Here is a 19,957-nt window from a genome sequence, read left to right as displayed (position 1 = left end):
CAATTTGCTATCAAAGACCTCCAATTTACATTTGAAAATTAGTTGAATATTTGAACAAAAATATAATTATTAAATACCTAAGATATCGTTTACTTTAGATTTTAAACATATAAGATACGATAAAAAGAAGGTACCCCTTCCATATCCACCTGGAATAAAGGTCTCTCCGGGACAGAAAATTTGTGTTTTAATAATCGCCATGCTTATTTATGGAAAGGATATTCTTATCCATCCATTCTGTTGCCGAGATTTGACCATTTCTGACGTATGAACTGTTCTTTTCATAAAAATTAACTCACATGGAAAGAAATATAAAACTCAGAAAATTTTTTCAACTTTTGTGACAGAACAACACGGAGGGGGTCACGTGACCGCCAATATCACTTGATTCGCGCATGCGCAGAACGGTGGTTGATGTGCATTAAAATCGGAGAGGATTCATTTAAAATATAATCAACATTGAAACCAAATATTGTTTCTTTTATGGAAGTTATTCAATTAGTTCGCGAACCTTTTGATCACCCCTCGGATCTTATCATTTTCAAAGGTTCTACAAAAAAGAATAGACGGCTCAACTGATTTCTATCGAACTTGGGAAGAATATAAAGTTGGATTTGGAGATCCTAGGAACAATTACTGGATTGGTAAAAATCAACATTTCTTTTTAAATACATACAACACGTTATGTATTACTTGACTCTGGCAATAAATCATATCAAAGAATATCAACGACATATGATGCAAGTTTTTTGGAATTTGATTCATTATTTGATGCATTTCTCAATGCTATTAAAGACACCAAGATATCGATGTTAATTTTATTTTATATACCTGGTATGAAAACTTTAAATTAATAAAATTTATAATTAGTCAATTAGTCAATACGATCACTTTGTTAAATCCGGATTTTTTTTAAATGATGGTAAGCATATAATTCGATAAAACATATTTTACTTTTTGGATTGTTTTCATCTGATTTAAAGGAAATGATGCAATCCATGCTTTAACCAGATATCAAGTTCAGAAACTGCGAGTGAATCTCCAGAGATTTAATGGGGACACAGCGTATGCTGAATATTCCACGTTTTATATCGGAAACGAGGCTTATAAATACCGATTGACACTCTCCGGGTACACAGGAACTGCAGGTTAACTACAATTATTATTTTCTAATACCTTTTCACGATATGTTGCTAGGCAACATACAAATTAGTATATAAAAAGTCCAAATAAATCTTTGCACGAAGAACATGCTCTGCAAGTGATGTGCAGCAGTTGAACTATATCCCTCGGTGTCTATAATATCGATTTCAAGGGGATGAAGCGAATCAATGTTTGAATAAAAAGAAATAATTGTATTAATGTGCATATTGAAATATATGAAGATAACGAACAGTATTCAAGATCAAAAGCCCGTTAAACACTGCAAAATGGGAGCATAGAAAACACAGACTTCCCAAACATCAGATGTGGGATCATGTGCCATGGAGGAATGAGCATTCATTATCGACCGGTCACACGTCAGTATTTGGATATTTTAGTTTATGCCTAAGGGTCTAGCCACCAGAATTTGGCACATCTGTTCATCCTCTGCCTTATATCATGATCAAAGCAGTCTTCTTTTGTCAAGAGAGGATGCACGTACCGTACAAACCGTACAAATTACTAATGTTGAGGTTGCGGGACATAACATGCAAAACTTATTACGCTGCAAGGAGAAAGACAATAGCTGCAGGGTCCCTCTGATAACCAAATACCACCCCAACATTGAAGGCTACACATTGGAGTACATGATAGTAGTGGTGATTGATCATGATTCAGAGGGACAGACAATAAGAGAAAAAATCAAGGAAACATTTTGGATGCACATATTGAAGTCATTCCGTCCAAATGGTATTAACAAACTAGCAAATAACTTTACCGGCATGAATGTGAACTAGACCCAATTCCTGATGGTTATTGTAGTATCTGGAATTAGCCAATATTTCCACAATCTGACCAGGAGACAGACAAAATCAATACAGGGTCCCAATGGGATGGATGGATAGGACGCCTGGAAAATTTGTGCATTGTCCTGAAATTAGTTAACCTAGTAGTGCCCGACGGTGAGGAACCTGATCAAAACATGATCAAAAGTTTTTATAGACGGTAGAAAAAGAGTCTTACTGTTACACTATGTCGGCGAGAGAACGTACGATATATACGAGGCTCAGAAGGGAACAACAACTCAGGATAACAGCGTTACAAAAAGGTACTTACTGATTATTTTCGCCCTAGAAAGAATACTCAGATGGAGATTTATAACTTTTATTGTTATAAACAAAAACGTTAATCCCTTGTTGAGTTCCTGATTGAGCGAACTGTGAATGTATTGACACAGACAGTGCAATTTCACAAAATATTCAGAACTGTAGGTCTAATCAGTTAAGATGAAGAGTACTTAAAGAAGATGACAAGACTCTTGATAAAATTATTCAGCTTGGTCGTGCAATGGAAATCTCCGACTCGCAAGCAACAGCAATGGAGAGGCTTGACACAGCAAACATAAACAAAGTGATTAACAAGCGACCATGTCGACATCACTCAATAACATTAAAGCAACGAAACCATGTCTCAAAACCAAAACTCAAAGGACAGTGTTGGAATTGTGGTAGACCTTTTCCCCACACGGACCGTCCATGTCCAGCAAAAGGACAACAGTGTCAGGACTGTCATTAAGTTGGGCACTACAGAAAAATGTGTGGAAGTAAGAAACCTCAGAAAGTGAGACCAGTCAAAAGAGAGGACAATAACAAAATTATAGTGACAGTGATTCTGATGGTTATTGTTATGGAGTTAAACTCATTGGACGGACAGAGAGTATCAGCACTGTTAGTTGACAGTGGATCCTCTGTGAACATTCTAGATGAGACAGATTATGAAAGGATTGGGAAATAAGCCTTAAACAAAGGAAAGGGCAAGGAAAATTAGTTCCATTTGTGTTAAGGACACAATTAAAGTGTTGGTCACATACGATGTAAAGATTGAAGCTCCTCAGAAATTTATTCTGTGTACATTCTATGTGGTGAAGGGGAGATGAAGATCCCTTCTAGGATACTCTACATCGAGTGAACTGAACATTATTAAAGTGATCAACAAAGTCGAAACACTTTGAAGTTATGTTGAGAATGACTCACCATCTGTTCCAAGGAATAGGTAAATTTCGAGGAGAAGTGAAGATTCATATTGATGAATCGGTGCCTCACGTAGCAAAGAAAACCCGTAGAACTCCATTTCAGCATCTACTGGACACAGTTAATATCGAATGAGAGATTTTGTCTGAAGAGTATGTAAACTTCATCGCCATGGAATCTTTCTTTAACACGGGCAAGAGAACTAGATGATGTGTAATGAGCTACACTGAAGACTTTACTTTGCAGAAGACCATCGAATGTACTAGAAATGGTGATTGGTACAATAGGTTGGCTCAATATCATATATCTCGCTGGGCATCATGGATACAGAGCATCCGGGCTACTTGTAATATCTGCGCCATTTTTGCGCCAAAAAAACAAAGACATTGAGAATACTATCAAAGAATGACTAAGGTATGCCCAAGAATTGGGGAGGAAGATACAGCCAGTTTGAAGAAAAGAAGGGGAAGGAGAAGACTCGGAAGAGGGATCAGATGGAAAGTGGCAGGGCGTAACTTTTTTCAGCTATATACTGTGGCAAACTTATAGTTCTACCCTTTTGTGTGTCTATTTGTCGGAAACAGAGACGTTGCAGATGCAAGAAACATTATTTTATTTAAGTAATCCATATAACGGGATCTATTTTAATATATTTTTTTTGTAAAAAGGGGCTTCGATCTTTTATTTTACCTGTACTTATTGATGCCTTCAATTAACTGATCTTGTGCATTCACAGCAGAGATGGGGGTTTACAATTTAATTAATTCCATAGTAGGTTAGGTAATGAAACACGCATTCAGTGACTACTCGGTGATACAGTCAAACTGCTGTCCCTCGGTAGTGGGGAAGACCTTGGAAACTGTTGCCCGAGACCGAAGTTTCCCAGGTCTTCCCCACTACCTCGGGACAACAGTTTGACTGTTTACCTCGTAGTCATTAAATGAGTATATACAATCTTTTGTATGCGTGATGTAACCTTAGGACCGTCATTTGTGAACACCAACAAATGAAAATGAGATTAAGCCCCGCCATTCTGTGACGTAAACGGTCCAACATCTCACTCAGCGGTCGAACATCGATTTTTTATGCCCTCTCAGTAAAACATTAGAAATGTTAGACTTTTCCCTTATAGGTTTCTGTAGAAACAAATTTGTAAAGGTATAACAATAAGCAGTGTTATCTATGCGACAATAAGAAGCAGTGTTTACTATGCAACAATGATTAGCGGTGTTAAATATGCAACCATACTTAGCAGTGTAAGTTATGCAATCATACTTAGCAGTGTTAACTATGCAACCATACTTAGCAATGTTAGCTATGCAACAATGATTAGCAGTGTTAACTATGCAACTGTAACGGTTTCGTAGTTATATTTTGGAAGTAAAAGTACGTTTCAGGGTTCAGAACATCTCCATTTTATTCACCACAGATTAACACATAGAAATACGAAATTGGTAACAGGAAAATGCTCTGAAAAATATAATAACAAATAATATATATATAACATAATATATTCTAATACATGTATATCCATGTCAATATAGCTAGTAATTTAATCTGCGGTAACAGATACACTGGATAAAGGGGGGGGGGTAACTTTTCACACGAATTACACATTATAAAATAGATGAATACCCCTTTCGATATTCTATTTGAAAAATAATAAAACCTTTATACAACAAAACTGATTTATATTTTACAATAATGTCTTTACAGACTTTACAACTTCAGAATAACCATAAAATATATAAAACAATAATATCCTACCAATCTATGGGGTCGAGCCTCTCCCATTCATGAGCGTCATTATCAACATCACTCACAACTTAGATCCAGATTATAAAACTACAAATTATCATAGTTTACATAAGTAAACTTATCATCATAAAAATATACACATATTTATTTAAAAAGAAACTATCTGTATCAATAAAACAGTTGCTCGTAAATCAGATTCTGAATGTGCAAGTGCTATGGAATTAACTTTGGCAAAATTACAGACTTTACAGTGAAATCAAATATTAGAAATCATATTAGAATTAGTATAAAGATGTTAACTTACCTTAATAGAGAGAACTATCGTCTAAGTCAAATGTCAAAAGTCTGATTTAGCCATTCTGAAGGCCATGAAATTCACAATTCACAATTTTGAAAGAGGCACTATTGCTTATCATAATTATAAACTTAGCATGCTTACTCTATTTACTTAATACTCAGAGATTGATCGGAGTATAAACAAAGAGAAAATGCACTTCCACTTTAAAACCAGTTTTGTACTTCACCCCAAAAGAACCACTGACCCTGGGGCCATTAAATTCACAATTTTGGAAGAGACACTCTTACTCATCATAACTGTGTGCTTTGTTAGTTTATTTTATACCAAGAAGCAGAGAAGAAGATTTTCAAAAGAAATAAGGCATTTTCACTATATATAATCAATATAGGGCCCCGCCCTAACACCATAATACTGACCCTGGGGCCAAAAAATTCACAATTTTGGTAGAGGCACTCTTGCTCATCATAACTATCTGTTTAGTTGGTTTATTTAATACCCAGGAGCAGAGAAGAAGATTTTCAAAGAAATAATGCATTTTCACTATATAATCAATATAGGGCCCCGCCCTAACACCAGAACCACTGACCCTGGGGCCATAAAATTCACAATTTTGGTAGAGGCACTCTTGCTCATCATAACTATGTACTTAGCTGGTTTATTTAATGCCCAGGAGCAGAGAAGAAGATTTTCAAAGAAATAATGCATTTCCACTATATAATCAATATAGGGCCCGCCCTAACACCAGAACCCCTGACCCTGGGGCCATAAAATTCACAATTTCGGTAGAGGCATTCTTGCTCATCATAACTATGTTCTTAGTTGGTTTATTTAATACCCAGGAGCAGAGAAGAAGATTTTCAAAGAAATAATGCATTTTCACTATATAATCAATATAGGGCCCCGCCCTAACACCAGAACCCCTGACCCTGGGGCCATAAAATTCACAAATTTTGTAGAAGCACTCTTGCTCATCATAACTATGTACTTAGTTTGTTTATTTAATGCCCAGGAGCAGAGAAGAAGATTTTCAAAGAAATAATGCATTTTCACTATATACTTATTTAGCCCGGCCCTATTACCAGAACCTCTAACCCCAGGGCCATGAATTTCACAATTTTGATAGAGGACTCAATGCTGATTATAATCATGCAAACAGTTTGACTGCTTGATGTCCAGGAGTAAAGAAGAAGATTTTTAAAGATTGCACTAATTTTAGTGGTTTTGGCCCCACTCCTCAGGCCACAGGGGGGCAGGGACCATGAAATTCACAATTTTTGTTCCCCTTTACCCACAGATGCTTCAGGTAAAATTTGGTTGAAATTGGTTCAGTGGTTACAGAGAAGAAGCTGAAAATGTTCAAATGTTAACACACGACGAACGACGCACGACGACGGACGAAAACGGATAGCAATAGGTCACCTGAATCTACTCAGGTGACCTAAAAAGAGTGTGTACTTCCAACCAAAGATCAAAGACCAGAGCCTTCATAATCCAAGGCAATAATAATTAGGTACAGCTGCTACCTGTTCTACCTGGGTGACCTTTAAGTATTCAATAGCAATACTTTTAAGTACAAATTAAAAACATGAAATATATTAAATAAACTAATAAATCTAATACTGTAATAAAACCAAAATTAGCAGTGTTAACTTTGCAATAAAGATTAGCAGTGTTAACTATGCAACCAAGTTAACTAACGCAGCAATACTTGCAATGTCAATACTTATTATGAATTTAATATTATCATTTTAAATGTAAATATTATCAATGTCCTGTTTCAGGTGATAGTTTGTCAGACCTAAATGGCAGGAACTTTTCAACAAAAGACCAGGATAATGACAATAACAATAACTGTGCTATAGATGGTCGTGGAGCCTGGTGGTACGACGGTTGTGCCAACTCAAACCTAAACGGGTTGTATTCCCTGTCTTCTAAGTATAGTTATAGAAACCTACACTGGGCACACTGGGTACTTGAAGCGCTTCAAAAGACTGTGATGATGATCAGGAATAAATAACTGAGATAAAAAAAACACCATCTGTAATATTTTATAGAATAATCATAAATATTAATGTGAGTTTGTCTTGTTAATATATACGTACTTGTATGATTAAGTCAGAAATAAGTTATGTTAGTTGTTTTGTTATTAGTGACGTATAAATATCCCCTTAAGATGCTGAAAAAAAAATTATTGTGCAATAACGTTTTATTCATGACATTTGATTTTAGCAAGGCACGGTGTTATTGTTATAGTGATAATTTTATGCTTTGAAATTATTATAATATTCAAACAGATAATTTATTAATTATATATTTATGATTATACCACAGCTGATTTTTAACTAAAATAAATGTATTATTCTGTGTGTCAATCAATATTGATTAGGATGAATGGTTCATAAATCAAATACGGCCATTCAACATTTTCAATGACACAAGACTAATCGAAATTAAATAGACAATCAGTTACGACTTCAGATCCATTCCTTATTCGACTAGTACACCTTTAAGCAGCTTCTTGGAAGAAAAACATAATTCAGCTTGATATTCGACTTTGACGACATAATTATTGCATATAAGTTTTAACCTTCACTTTACACTGACTACCAGATTCTACTATACAGCATAAATATCTTATTTACCTATTCTTATTAAGAACTATATTTCAAATGTTATTTATCTGAGTTATCCGAACTTGTAACGTATTTACAGAAAACGAAGGGATCATACCTGGTCATTTCCAGGGTTTGGGGTGTTCAACATTAAATGATTGGAAATACTTATTATGATTTAAGTGGATCGCAAAATGTAAAAATGTAATATTCCGGAAATTTATATTGTTATTACTAAGATTCAGTTGCAAGATTGCGTTTGTAAACATCCGCCTTAAAGGGTATATAAAGTCTGAATCAGCGTTATCAAGTGTTCATTCCAGCGCAAGCTGTGCTAAGAGTAAGACGTGTGCGAACCATAACAGCAGTAAGTGAAACTTAACAAGATAAAGTCAGCTTACAGAAGAAGTCCACCTTATAAAATAAATAAGGTGTAGTCTACACAAATTGTGAATTAATAAAGGCTGTTATGTTTTGGTGTGGCAAGCCACTCAGAGCTAACCAGCAACGGAGATTAGCCAGCACAACTGTAATTCGTCTGAAGCTTGTTGACCCATCTGGCAACCAGGCTGTTGAGTACAATGTGTCTGCCTGAATAAGGCTAACAGTGTGCACAGCAGTTGAAGGGCTGTCACTTGTACTGACTGTTTCTTGAATAAGGCTGCAGAACAAGCGTTAGTCCAAGGTTGGCCAGTGTTAGGGATAGGCTACCCACTGCCATTTACATAATCATCTGTAATTATTTGATTAACCTTTGAATATTGTCGTCGTGATTTTTAACCTAGATAAGGTTGGCCATCTATTTGTATATTTTGCAGGCCTTTGTAAACAATCATTTGTCAATCATATATTAAGAAAAAATATATTATATTGGAAATCATCCCCCAAAACCTTGATTCGACAAGGTACGACCCTCGATTGCTATTATTCTACCGCTCGACACGTTACATATCCATAATCACAGATATATATAGTCTATATTCAGTTGACGAGGAATCTAAAATCGGATGCTCCTTGGCCTTTTCAAGAAGACTATTTAAAAGTTTCAAAGGGACAGAGTAAACTTTTGTTCGAATACGATGCAGACCAAACTGTTGATTTACATAAGGTATTAATGAATCAAAAGAGACTTCGTGTATTGCAGGTTTTTTGTACGAACAATGCCCATGCCTACATTTACATCTCTGAGTATGGTTAACTGCGGACTGGAAAGATTTCCAACACTATCGACATTGTCATTACATCCATAGGGAAAGGCTGTCCCTAGTTTTCTAATCCAAAATTCTTCTCGTTGTCTACGTAAAGGTGTACTCAACGACGGACTATTTGTGTGGTGATAAATCTTTTCGAGAATTCTAACTTTCCTTTATAAAATAGAATGATCAAGTGAATTAAAATGTTTGTATAAAAGCTGCTGACCACCATGATTTATTTGAAATCGGTGATCTGATATTCTTTTGTTAAGCGATTCCTTGGTTTAACCGACAAAAACAAGTCCACACAGATTACATTCTATTCCATAAGCAACATTAATTTAGAAGATATGCAGTTCAGATGTTCCCACGTTTTAGTATAGAAGCTCTGTCCAGTAAGATTACTGGTGAAAGAAGTGTCAATTATCAAAATGTCACAGGTTTTACAGTTTCGCACAAAACATTTCGAAACAGATGACATGGGATCGAAAAAGGGATTATCCAATATATCTGTAATAGCAACTTTACACTCTTTCAATTTGGTATATGAGGTATTGGTTTTATACCAAAACTGGGAATCTGAAGACTGTACATATGAAAAATGTTTAATAACCCTGAGGATTATCCGAGGGGCACTATAAGACCTCCTTGAATCTGTGTCCCTTATAGACTAAAAGGAGTGACGCCTTTTTATACTGGGCGACGCGCCTGGCAGTATCATTTCGTTATTCTGTGTACTCATGCATGAATAGGTACCGAACGACAAGTATCCTCGGAACAAACTGTCTACAAGCAGAGATACATGTTCGGTGGTTAAAAGAAGGGTATGGAGATAACAAACAATATTCAATCCCAATGTCCATTAAACAATATACAAAACAAAGCAGAGCAAACACGGACCTCCGAAACATCAGAGGTGGGATCAGGTGCCATGGAGGAGTGAACATCCCCTGCCGACCGGTCACACTCGCCATGTGCTCGTCGTCATGATCAGGAAATAACGGGAAAAAAATCCATCGACAATTCAGTGTATAAATAATGGACTAACAATTGGTATGAAAAATGTCAGTCAACATTTGACTCTATGATAAATTGTATTTGCTGACAAGGTCATTGTATCGACCATAGAACATACGAAATGATGACTTTAAACGAGACTGCTGATATTCTTGTTTCATCAACTTGCTTGTCAATAATTTACCTCGTTTATGAAATTGTTCATACGTAGAGCATGCTCTTGCGTATCGAATCAATTGAGATATATATACTCCGTATGCAGGCGATGAAGGTATTTCTGCATAAGTAAGGGAAGTTGACGATAGAAAAAGTAAAGTCATCACGTTTATCATATAGCTTCGTTGTTAGATTACCATTCGTGTCGTTTTCAAGTAAATATCCAAGTATGAAGCAGAACTGTCGGACTCTGTGATATCTTTTATCTCAAGCTCACCAGGATATATCGTATCGACGTAGGAATGGAAATTATCATTATAAATTGACAACACGTCGTCGATATATCTTAATTTCGAGTTGAAGGCCATAGCAAGTGTTTTCTTCTTTTCACGCGTAAGATTTTGCATAAATTCTGCTTCATATAGATATAAAAATAAGGGAGCGCAATTTGTACCCATGAGAAGTCCAATAGATTGTTGGAATACCTGGTCTCCGAAAACCACATAGATATTGTCAATCAGAAACTCAAGCATCTTCTTGATGTCAACTTCAGAGTACTTATGTGTGCAATCAGAATCTGTTTTAACAAAATAATTTTGCAAATGACCAGTGAGGAGGTAAGTAAATTTACGAGTTCCATTTTTATTGAAAAAGCAGCTGTCAATGATATCAAAAAGCCTGGATTTTAATTTGCCGTGGGGAATTGTTGTGTATAAAGTTGAAAGTCGTAAGTTTTTAAGCTGTTGATTTTTGTAAAGTCTTGTGATTTCAAATTGTCCAAAAGTTCTTTAAAATTTTTAAGTATCCACATCTGATTAAAGGCGACTTCTTGAATATATAGTTGCACAGTACTCTTGAAGTTTTTCCTTCACTACTGTCAATATCTTAGTGAGGAGTAACGAGAGAGGCTTGGTTGAACATTCACTGGAACCTGCAATGTATCTTTGTTTGAAAGGATTCTTATGAAGTTTCGGAATCCAATATATATAAAGTAGTTCAAATTCATTTTGGCTCCTTGGAATGTTAAAAGTATTCAAAACTGACAGGTGATTTTGATGAATATATACAATATATACAATTATGATTTCTTCTGCGATAGCTGTTATACTTTCAGATACCAACAAAAAAAGAATTATTATATATTAAGATATAAAGCAAATCAAGAAAATACCCTCTCTTCCTCTTAGATGTCTGTTTTCTCTGAGATCATTTACCTATACTAGAAAAAGCAGAATGGGCTAAATATAACCGATGATTTACCCATCTGAAGTCACACATTTTAAGATAGCCATATCCACTAGAGTTCTACATGTAACTTCAAAAGTTTTTTTCTCTTCTTGTAATTGTCTAACGCCCCCACCCCCTATAAATATTAAAACCAGGTGTATATTATAAAAATTCGGCAGGCTAAAACGCGTTGTTTTCCTATAGAACTTTTCTATATATATTATTTAAACTTTAAGAATTATTTAAGAAGAATATAGAATTTACATTAGTGTGATAATTATTTTTTATGATTGATAATCATTAATTACGAAGGTTGTCCGATGAAATCGTGGAAAAAGCGTTTTTCTCGAAAAATAGTGGGCGCAATGAGCTAAAATTTTCAGTAAATGTTTATCTATCATATTTAAGTGCTTTATATTTTTTTGGATAAAATATACATGTAGACAAAAATAAAGATTTTATTAAGCTTGAATGTGCGCAGGGTAGGGTCCTACGGCACACGGACAAAAAGCCAAGGTATTATTAGAGAATACACGAGTAATAATTCATAATAAAAGTTTTAAATAGATAAATAAATATAAGATTGGGATAAAAAATTATGCTTATTCGATTCCATGCTCCATCTTGTCGCCTTTTAGAAAATTCAAGGCATTTGGTCAATTGTTGACAGTTTCCCGAACATTTGAAATAGTTATGTTCGAAAATTATTTAAAATTTACAAAATAAATAAATAAAAAATAAGGACGGTCAAATCTATACTTATTAATTAATAAATTTTGCAAATTAATTCCGAAACTCCTCTAGGAATACACTAGTTATAAAGTGATGCCTGGATGATATTCAAGCCCTGTTCACACGAAGAGTTTACGCCCTGTTCACATGGAGTGTTTAATTCACAATATTTACATTCAGTGTAATTTTCTTTATTAATTCCATTAGAAATCCACGACGTTCAACTTACTATAACACACGCGAAACCTTGTCACAGCGCGGTAGAACACACAGAAGGAATTACATGATTGTATTTTAAGTATTTAGGAATACCAAGATGTATATTGCTTTGATTCAATTTCATGTTAAAAAACTACCCTTGTAAAATTAACACTAGAGGTACTGTGAGCAATGAGCTCACTAAATGATACCCCCGCCTCCCATAATGTCCATGTGTTGCTATATTTTGTTTTACGGTAAATGTGTAAAGAGAAATAACTCTCCTATGAAATGTTATCCAGAAGCTTCTATGTGACGTTATAGGTAAACATATCATGGCAATGTCCATGTTTTGCTATGGGAAACTTAAATTTCGTGTCGAATAAAAAAAGTAAAATAGGAGGTGCACAATGGTGACATGAAATAAAGATTCTTTGAAAGTTTCAATAAATTTCACTCAGTAGTATAAGAGGAGTTGCAGATAATAGATAAAGCGTAACAGACGGACGGACAGACGGAAAGACTGACGGACGGACGGACGTACAGACGGACGGAAATAATATATACCCTCCACTTTTCAAGCGGGGCGTATTATAAAGTACGGCGAAAGTGCTTTTAAAACTAATATGTCATATTTTTATTTTCTCGCAATGTTTATTTGCGTTATTTAACTTTCCAACGTCACAAACGGCTTTTCGACTTCACGACCGGTTTTTACGTTTATCAAGCACGTCAATACTTAAGGGCGCTAAATTCACATTAAACATGAAGGAAATAAACAATTATGATAAAGAAAATTTAGAGAATGTATACAGTGGACCTTCAGATATCCGGATGCCAGATATCCTGATGCTTCAGTATCTGGACGATTTTTCAGCGGAACTGAATTTTTTAATGTTATTTTGTCTTGTTTATCTGGTGATTCAGATATCCTGATGCTTCACATATCCGGACAAATTGACTGGGAACAAAAGCGTCCGGATAAATGAGGCTCCACTGCATAAGCATGTTAGCGCGGTATTCAGTTTGACGGCACGGGCAGGTGTGTTATAGGACCGAAGATATCCCAAAATATGAATTCATGCTGAAGTAAATTAATGGGAATTAATGGGAAGTAAATCAATGCAAATCAAAATAATACAAATCAAATCCGTTCAGACGACAGCTAATGTGAAGTCAAACTAATGCGAATTAAGATTTTACTTCTGTAGCCCGGCGTCAGCACAGCTATTATGACGTCAATTGAAAATTACATCAGAAGATCCATTTGACGTAATGACAAAGTGACTGTATACACATTCTAATGATTACAAAATTTACCTTAGTTTTTCACTCAAAATAGCACAAGTACCTTTAGCTGACCATCGACAAGTGGCATTTGCCTAAATTCTGCCATGCATCAGAGTTTAATTTAGGAAACCCTTATAATTTAATTTTCAAATAATTGAATAACTGTGGTGTAAAATTGTGCTGCTTTTTATGAGTTCAAATTTGCCGCTCAATAAAACATCCCTAGTAGCGGAAGTGATTTGAAACAAGGGGACGTAATAACTGATACACAGATCTAGCAGCCATGATGTTTGTTTACTCGAGGTAAGAGCGAGTTACTGTTTGAAGTTAAAGGTACAATTATTAAATCTGGAATTTTCCATGTAATCCTATGGACTGGAAATGTGGGGATTGCATAGATACAGATGAATCAACTGGTTGTCAAGGAGGTGTGTCCCCATACCAAACCAGGTTATCAAGAAATGGTTTGCATTCCTTTTTGGAAATCAACCAATTAGAGTCTAAAAAAGAAACATAATTAAATTATTTCGAATAAGCTTCGCTTCACATGGAGCAAATGCGAAGTAATTTAATACGCAGTATAATAATTTGAATTAAACTAATTTGCATTGAATTCTCCGCGTGAACGCTAAGCGAAACTAATTCGCAATAACTTTACGTCTAATTCGGACTACTACGGAAACGTATAACCGCCTCGCGTTGATGTTTTAGAACGCGATATTATGATATAAAATGTTGTCAAATACAATGACTTCAAGCTTCAAGGTTTGGCGATATACGAGGGTTGTTCGATATGTATTGTGTATTGTACGATATCTCAAAAGCATTCGATTCAAATAGTCAAATAGACATTACATCCCTTCAAAGCATTCTCCGTGATTTGAAATACACAATTTTAATCTCTGAATCCATTTCTGAAATGCATCACGGTACGCTGATTTAGGTATACCTCTGAGGCACTGACTGACGGCTGAGCCAAGGGCCTGTCGGGACTTGTATCGACGACCAGATAAGAACTTTTTAAGTTTTGGAAAAACGAAAAAGTCGCTTGGTGCTAGATCCGGAGAGTATGGTGGATGTGGCAAGACGGTAACCTTCTCTGACTTCAAAAATTGCTTCATAAGCTCCGATGTATGTGATGGAGTATTATCATGAAGAAAGCGAACATGCCTAAATCCCGACACAGGACTTCGTTTCTGATAATATTTCTTGCGCTTTTTCAGTACAACATCTCGGTAATACCGACCTGTAACACGTTTGCCCTTCGGCACCGGAATTTGTACGGCTAAACCATCACAAGGGAAGAATATGCAATAAAGGACCTTCTTTGTGCTCATTGTCCTTTTGGCAACTACAGGCCTTCTACCATGTTTGGTTAGCCATAATTTGTTTCCAACTTTTCTTACTGGTTCGAAATAGTTAACCCATGTTTCGTCACCAGTAACTATGTTTGCAAATTGTCTTTGATTTTTAGCAGTCGCTTAGCGGTTTGTGTTCGTGCCTGTTTTGGTCATCTGTCAATATATGGGGTATCCATCTGGCAGAAATCTTTCGTACTTTCAAAATACGCTTCAAAAAAATAAAATGCACCCGCGATAGCGATATGCCAACAACTTTGGCTATATCACGAATCGTGTACCTGCCATCACTTTTAATTATTTCCTTGACTTTTGAGACATTTGTGTTGCCTGATACAGTAACCCGATTTTGCTGCATCTTCGACGGACACTGTGCCAGTCAGAAATTTCTGTCTCCACCTACGAACTGTCTCATAAAATACCTTATCTGACCCATAAACTTTTATATAAGCTCTAATTTCTTTAATATTCTTCAATATTCTCAACCCGTATCCCCATTTTTACAACAGTGGTCAACGAATGACTCTATTGATATGACGATTATTTTATAACCATGTGTAGTTGAAGGCTCGTGTTTATACTGTTGGCAAGGTATTGAATAGAGTTATCCAGGCGTATAAATATCGACGAAATCATGCAATGCGTTATCGGTGTTATTGTTAAAATCCACCTGTGACGTCATTCTTTTGTTTGAACGCTCCATTATTTATAAGGAATGGAGCGTTCGGAAAGTAGGTCAACCATTGTTATATTTAGTATAACACAATAACTTTTGATAATTTTTATTTCAAGCAAAATTACTTCACTTTTTATTAAATGAAATATTTACAGAGACTTGAAAATCGGATCCGGACTTGACACATTTACAATGGCTATTGTTATTGATATCATTATCACTGTCTTTATGTCCTTGGAGAATTTCACTCAAATTCCGTTTTTGTGCTGCGGTTGTTCGTTTGTAGTTCCGGATAGCATTCGATCTATGGCCAGTTACCTCCGAAATAAGCTGCTCATCCACGCCAGCGTGATACAGTCGAGTTGCTGCTGAAGCGCGTAACGAGTGGTTTGTTCTAAATCCATATAGTCCTCCCTGTTTGCACAGATCAGAAACAACATTCGCAAGTTTATGCCTACCAATGGGCTGAACAGAATACCATTGTTCCTCAGTTGGTTTTGCAAGTGGGCGAAGATAAAACGCGTCACACACTTTTACATCGGGACACTTACTTATATATTTCTCATAATATTTCACTATACATCTGTTAGGCATTTGCTTATTTTCATATGCTTGGACAGATTTTTTGGAAATTTTTCTATGTTTTAATCCACCTTGATTACTCTTTGATGTGTCCTCCGTATAACTAAGAAATTTCCCCTGAGTGTCCTCAGAAACAGATAATTGTGAACGGTCTCCTCTTTTTAAACTTCGATGCTCTTGTCCCCCACGTAAAGCGAAATGAAGGCCAATTAGATAGAGTAATGTATACAGAAGCTGTTCAGGATTGGTGTCCCCTAGAATACCTTTAGACCACAATATATCTTCCTCGTCCTCTGTAATTGGTAATGCCTGTTTTTTTTGCGCCACCGACATTATCTTTGGCCTTTGATTTCATAACATTATCCAAGGTGTTTTTTATTTGAGAAAACTCATCATCAATTAAGAACTTGTAGTTATATCCAAGGGTATCCATGTACAACTGTAAACAGATCACAAAACTATACAATGTTTCTGGTGGGTATTCCGATCCGTCTACTTTTTTGGCTTCACATATAAAACGTGACACTGTGTAATTCAACTCATCCATTGTCATTTTATCAATATCAACAAGAATGGGACTAATATCCGATCGACTTTTCGACATTTCATTCCGAAATCTTTGCCACTCTCTGAATGTGCTGACGGCCCACCGTATTTTCGATCTAGTTGCGGGTGCAAACCTGAAATGAAATAATTTTGAGTAAGAAAATAATCATCATTCTAAATTTGATATTGCATCTTGTTTTCATCTTCGATCCTTATAGTAAATTATCCTGTTCTATAAAACATGCTATTAAAATAGAAATATACATCTGTAAAACTTGAAAACTTAACTGTTTTGTTTGTAGTTCTGAAATTCTTTGTCCGTTTTTAGATCGCCAAAGCGGCATTCTTTTTCCACCTTTTCTGCCGTCAGAACGAGTAAATCGTCATCTGCATCGCTAATATCGGAGCATTGAGGCGCATATGGCTCATTTTGAACAGGTATTTTGAGATTGGGCTGAACTTCTTCTAACCCTAGTATATCAGATACTAAATTATCAGTGTCATAGTCACTGTTTGTAGTATCAACCTTGTAATGTCGCTGAGTCAAGAAAATTTCATCATCACTGCTAAATGCTTCCATATTGATATGATAAAGAATTAGTAAGGTATAGACTTTTATAGTTGATTTGTTTTAAATGACCCCTCCATTACTTTAACAATAGGTCACCCAACTCTTCCTGTTTTTCATGGTTGAGTTGGTGCAAATGACCTCTCCATTACTTAAACAATAGGTCACACCATTCTTCATGTCATTCTTTTCAAATGACCAGAAGTATCCATTCATAAAAAACAAGGGGCCCAGTAAAGGTGGATTTTAAGCGGGTCAATATACTCGTAGCGCTCCATTCCTTAAAAGCAATGGGCCTCGGCCCCTTCGGGGTCTCGGCTCCATTACTTTTAAGGAATGGAGCGCTACTCGTACATTAACCCTTACGTACAAAACACAATACAAATCGAACAACCCTCGTAATTATGATAACTTTCTCTGATGAATAAAACATTTCTGCTATGTTTTAGACGACTTATACACTTTGATATATCCAAGTTGAATTCCTGAATGTCACACTAAAATAATGTCTAAACATTATGCCGCTTTAGTTAAATATCGCATACAATAGTGCAATATAATAAATATGAAGACTTCGCTAAGACGACTCAATTTAATCAAAGAGAAAAATTCAGCAAAATTTGAACGACATGCAACATCAAATTTATACAAGATAAAATATTTTACTAGTCCTATTCGGGGCCCTAAAAGAGCCAAAAAAAAAAGGATTTACAAACAAAAGGAGGAGGATCCAACTGATAGAACAATCATGATCTTACATATAATGAGAGCAAATGATAAAACGTATATAAGAGATATACTGAATATGCATACATGTATTGTGTATGTTATAATAATATTATATTCAAAGGCAAGAAACTGGGAAAAAATACTTTAATGCATGATATCAAAATATCCTCAATTAAAGTAGATTACCAAGGAATCTAGCAAGTGATCTAAGGATATCAGGGTCTTCATTAGACATGAGCCAATAAAAATCATTATCATAAGATAGAGACTGAAAATTTTATGTTTAATTTTACAAATATTTATGAGTTCAAGTCTTTGTACATTAAGATGAGTCAAGCAAGGAAAAAATTAATATATTACAGGCCTTTCCCTAATTAAATAATAAATCTCATGAATATTGCTTCAAAGGACAGTCAAAATATTTGGAAATACACGTGTACTATTCAAACTATAATAACGATATTTTTAACCATGTTCTTAGCTTGGAGAACATATGCAGAATTATAAGCATTAAATATTTTCGTCTGATTTGATGTTATGCATTAAATATGACCTCAAAATATTGTAAATTCAAAATTTCAAGAAAGTTGTATATTTTCTGTAATAATTCAATTGGAAAAAGCACATCTGCGCATACTCTATCTTTTAACAGGATAATTATGTAGAATGATAAAATAAATGAAATAATTTGCATTTTGTCCTCTTTCTTTTTAAAGATAACACACAAGCTCATTAATAAGTGCTGTCACAGACACAATTTCCCCACCCCCAATCATGCTTTGATTTATTTGTTAAATTCAGATTTATGTTATAATTTATACCATCATATATTTTTTACTGTTTACACATTATTTTAGTGCGACATTAACGAATTCAACTTGGATATATCAAAGTTTATAAGTCGTCTTAAATATATCCAAAAAGTATTATTCACCAGAGATTGTTGTCATTATTAAATCGCCAATCCTTGAAGTAATTGTATTTGAAAACATTTTATATCATAATATCGTGTTCTAAAACAACAACACGAGGCGAGGTCTACTTTCATTTTCGGTAAACAGCCTCAAAATAGCATTAAATAGTTTTTAAGTATTAGCCTGCTAGCATTGTCAGATTTTTAAGATTTTGCATGGTTTAGTAATCAAAAGATTAAAATAATATAGATGCCAGGAAAATTTCAGAGGGATCAGATATAATTGAGGCGTAAACATTTCCTATTTATTGCCCACATCTGCTTTGAACCCTATGTATTGATCAGGTAGATGGAACATTCAAGCAATAGAAATCTGAATAAAACTAAGGCTATTTATATGAAACAAGTCAGCCAACAACAGCTATGTGATAGGCTGTTTGAAAATATATATATATGATAGGGTGAGTTAACCATGCATCGGACACAAATCTTGCTTCGGACAACTTTAGGTAATTAGCCCTCCTTCAACCTAAGAGTTCCATATATTTATTTGTTTCTATCTTAAGGATGACGTTTACTCAGGTTTCAGAAAACAGAAAGAAGTTTTTCCAATTCAGTTCAATAGTTTATTCTCTTAAACTGCACAACAGTATAGAGAAAATACAACATAAATTATGTGCAATACAATACAATACAGCATGCGTGAGAAAAATAAAATAAATGATGAAAAATTACAGTGTCATAAATCAAGCAACCAACTCTCTCAATAATACACCCAATAGATTTACATAGTATAACTAGTTGAATTTTATTGTTTTAGATTAAATAATGTTCGGACTCAAAACTTTAGTATTTGTATAGTATACATTAACCTGGAGGGGTAACTCTCTTATTAACTATAGTAATGAATTTACAAAGGTTATTGATAACG

The 19,957-nt window shown here is 35.0% G+C and overlaps 1 long non-coding RNA gene across 1 annotated transcript; it reads left to right on the top strand.

The window, feature by feature from the left end:
- The first annotated feature begins 512 nt into the window (after window positions 1-512).
- Window positions 513-7,349, top strand: LOC134266160 (uncharacterized). Its single transcript, XR_009991906.1, has 3 exons — window positions 513-644; window positions 984-1,148; window positions 7,011-7,349. It is a non-coding gene; the product is annotated as an uncharacterized LOC134266160 (long non-coding RNA).
- The last annotated feature ends 12,608 nt before the right edge of the window (window positions 7,350-19,957 follow it).

This window comes from Saccostrea cucullata, unplaced genomic scaffold (assembly GCF_032062105.1).
Source record: "Saccostrea cucullata isolate Sc308-1 unplaced genomic scaffold, CSIRO_AGI_Scuc_v1 ctg1292, whole genome shotgun sequence".
Classification (NCBI taxonomy): Eukaryota; Metazoa; Mollusca; class Bivalvia; order Ostreida; family Ostreidae; genus Saccostrea; species Saccostrea cuccullata.
This window is presented reverse-complemented; position numbering and strand designations above follow the sequence as displayed.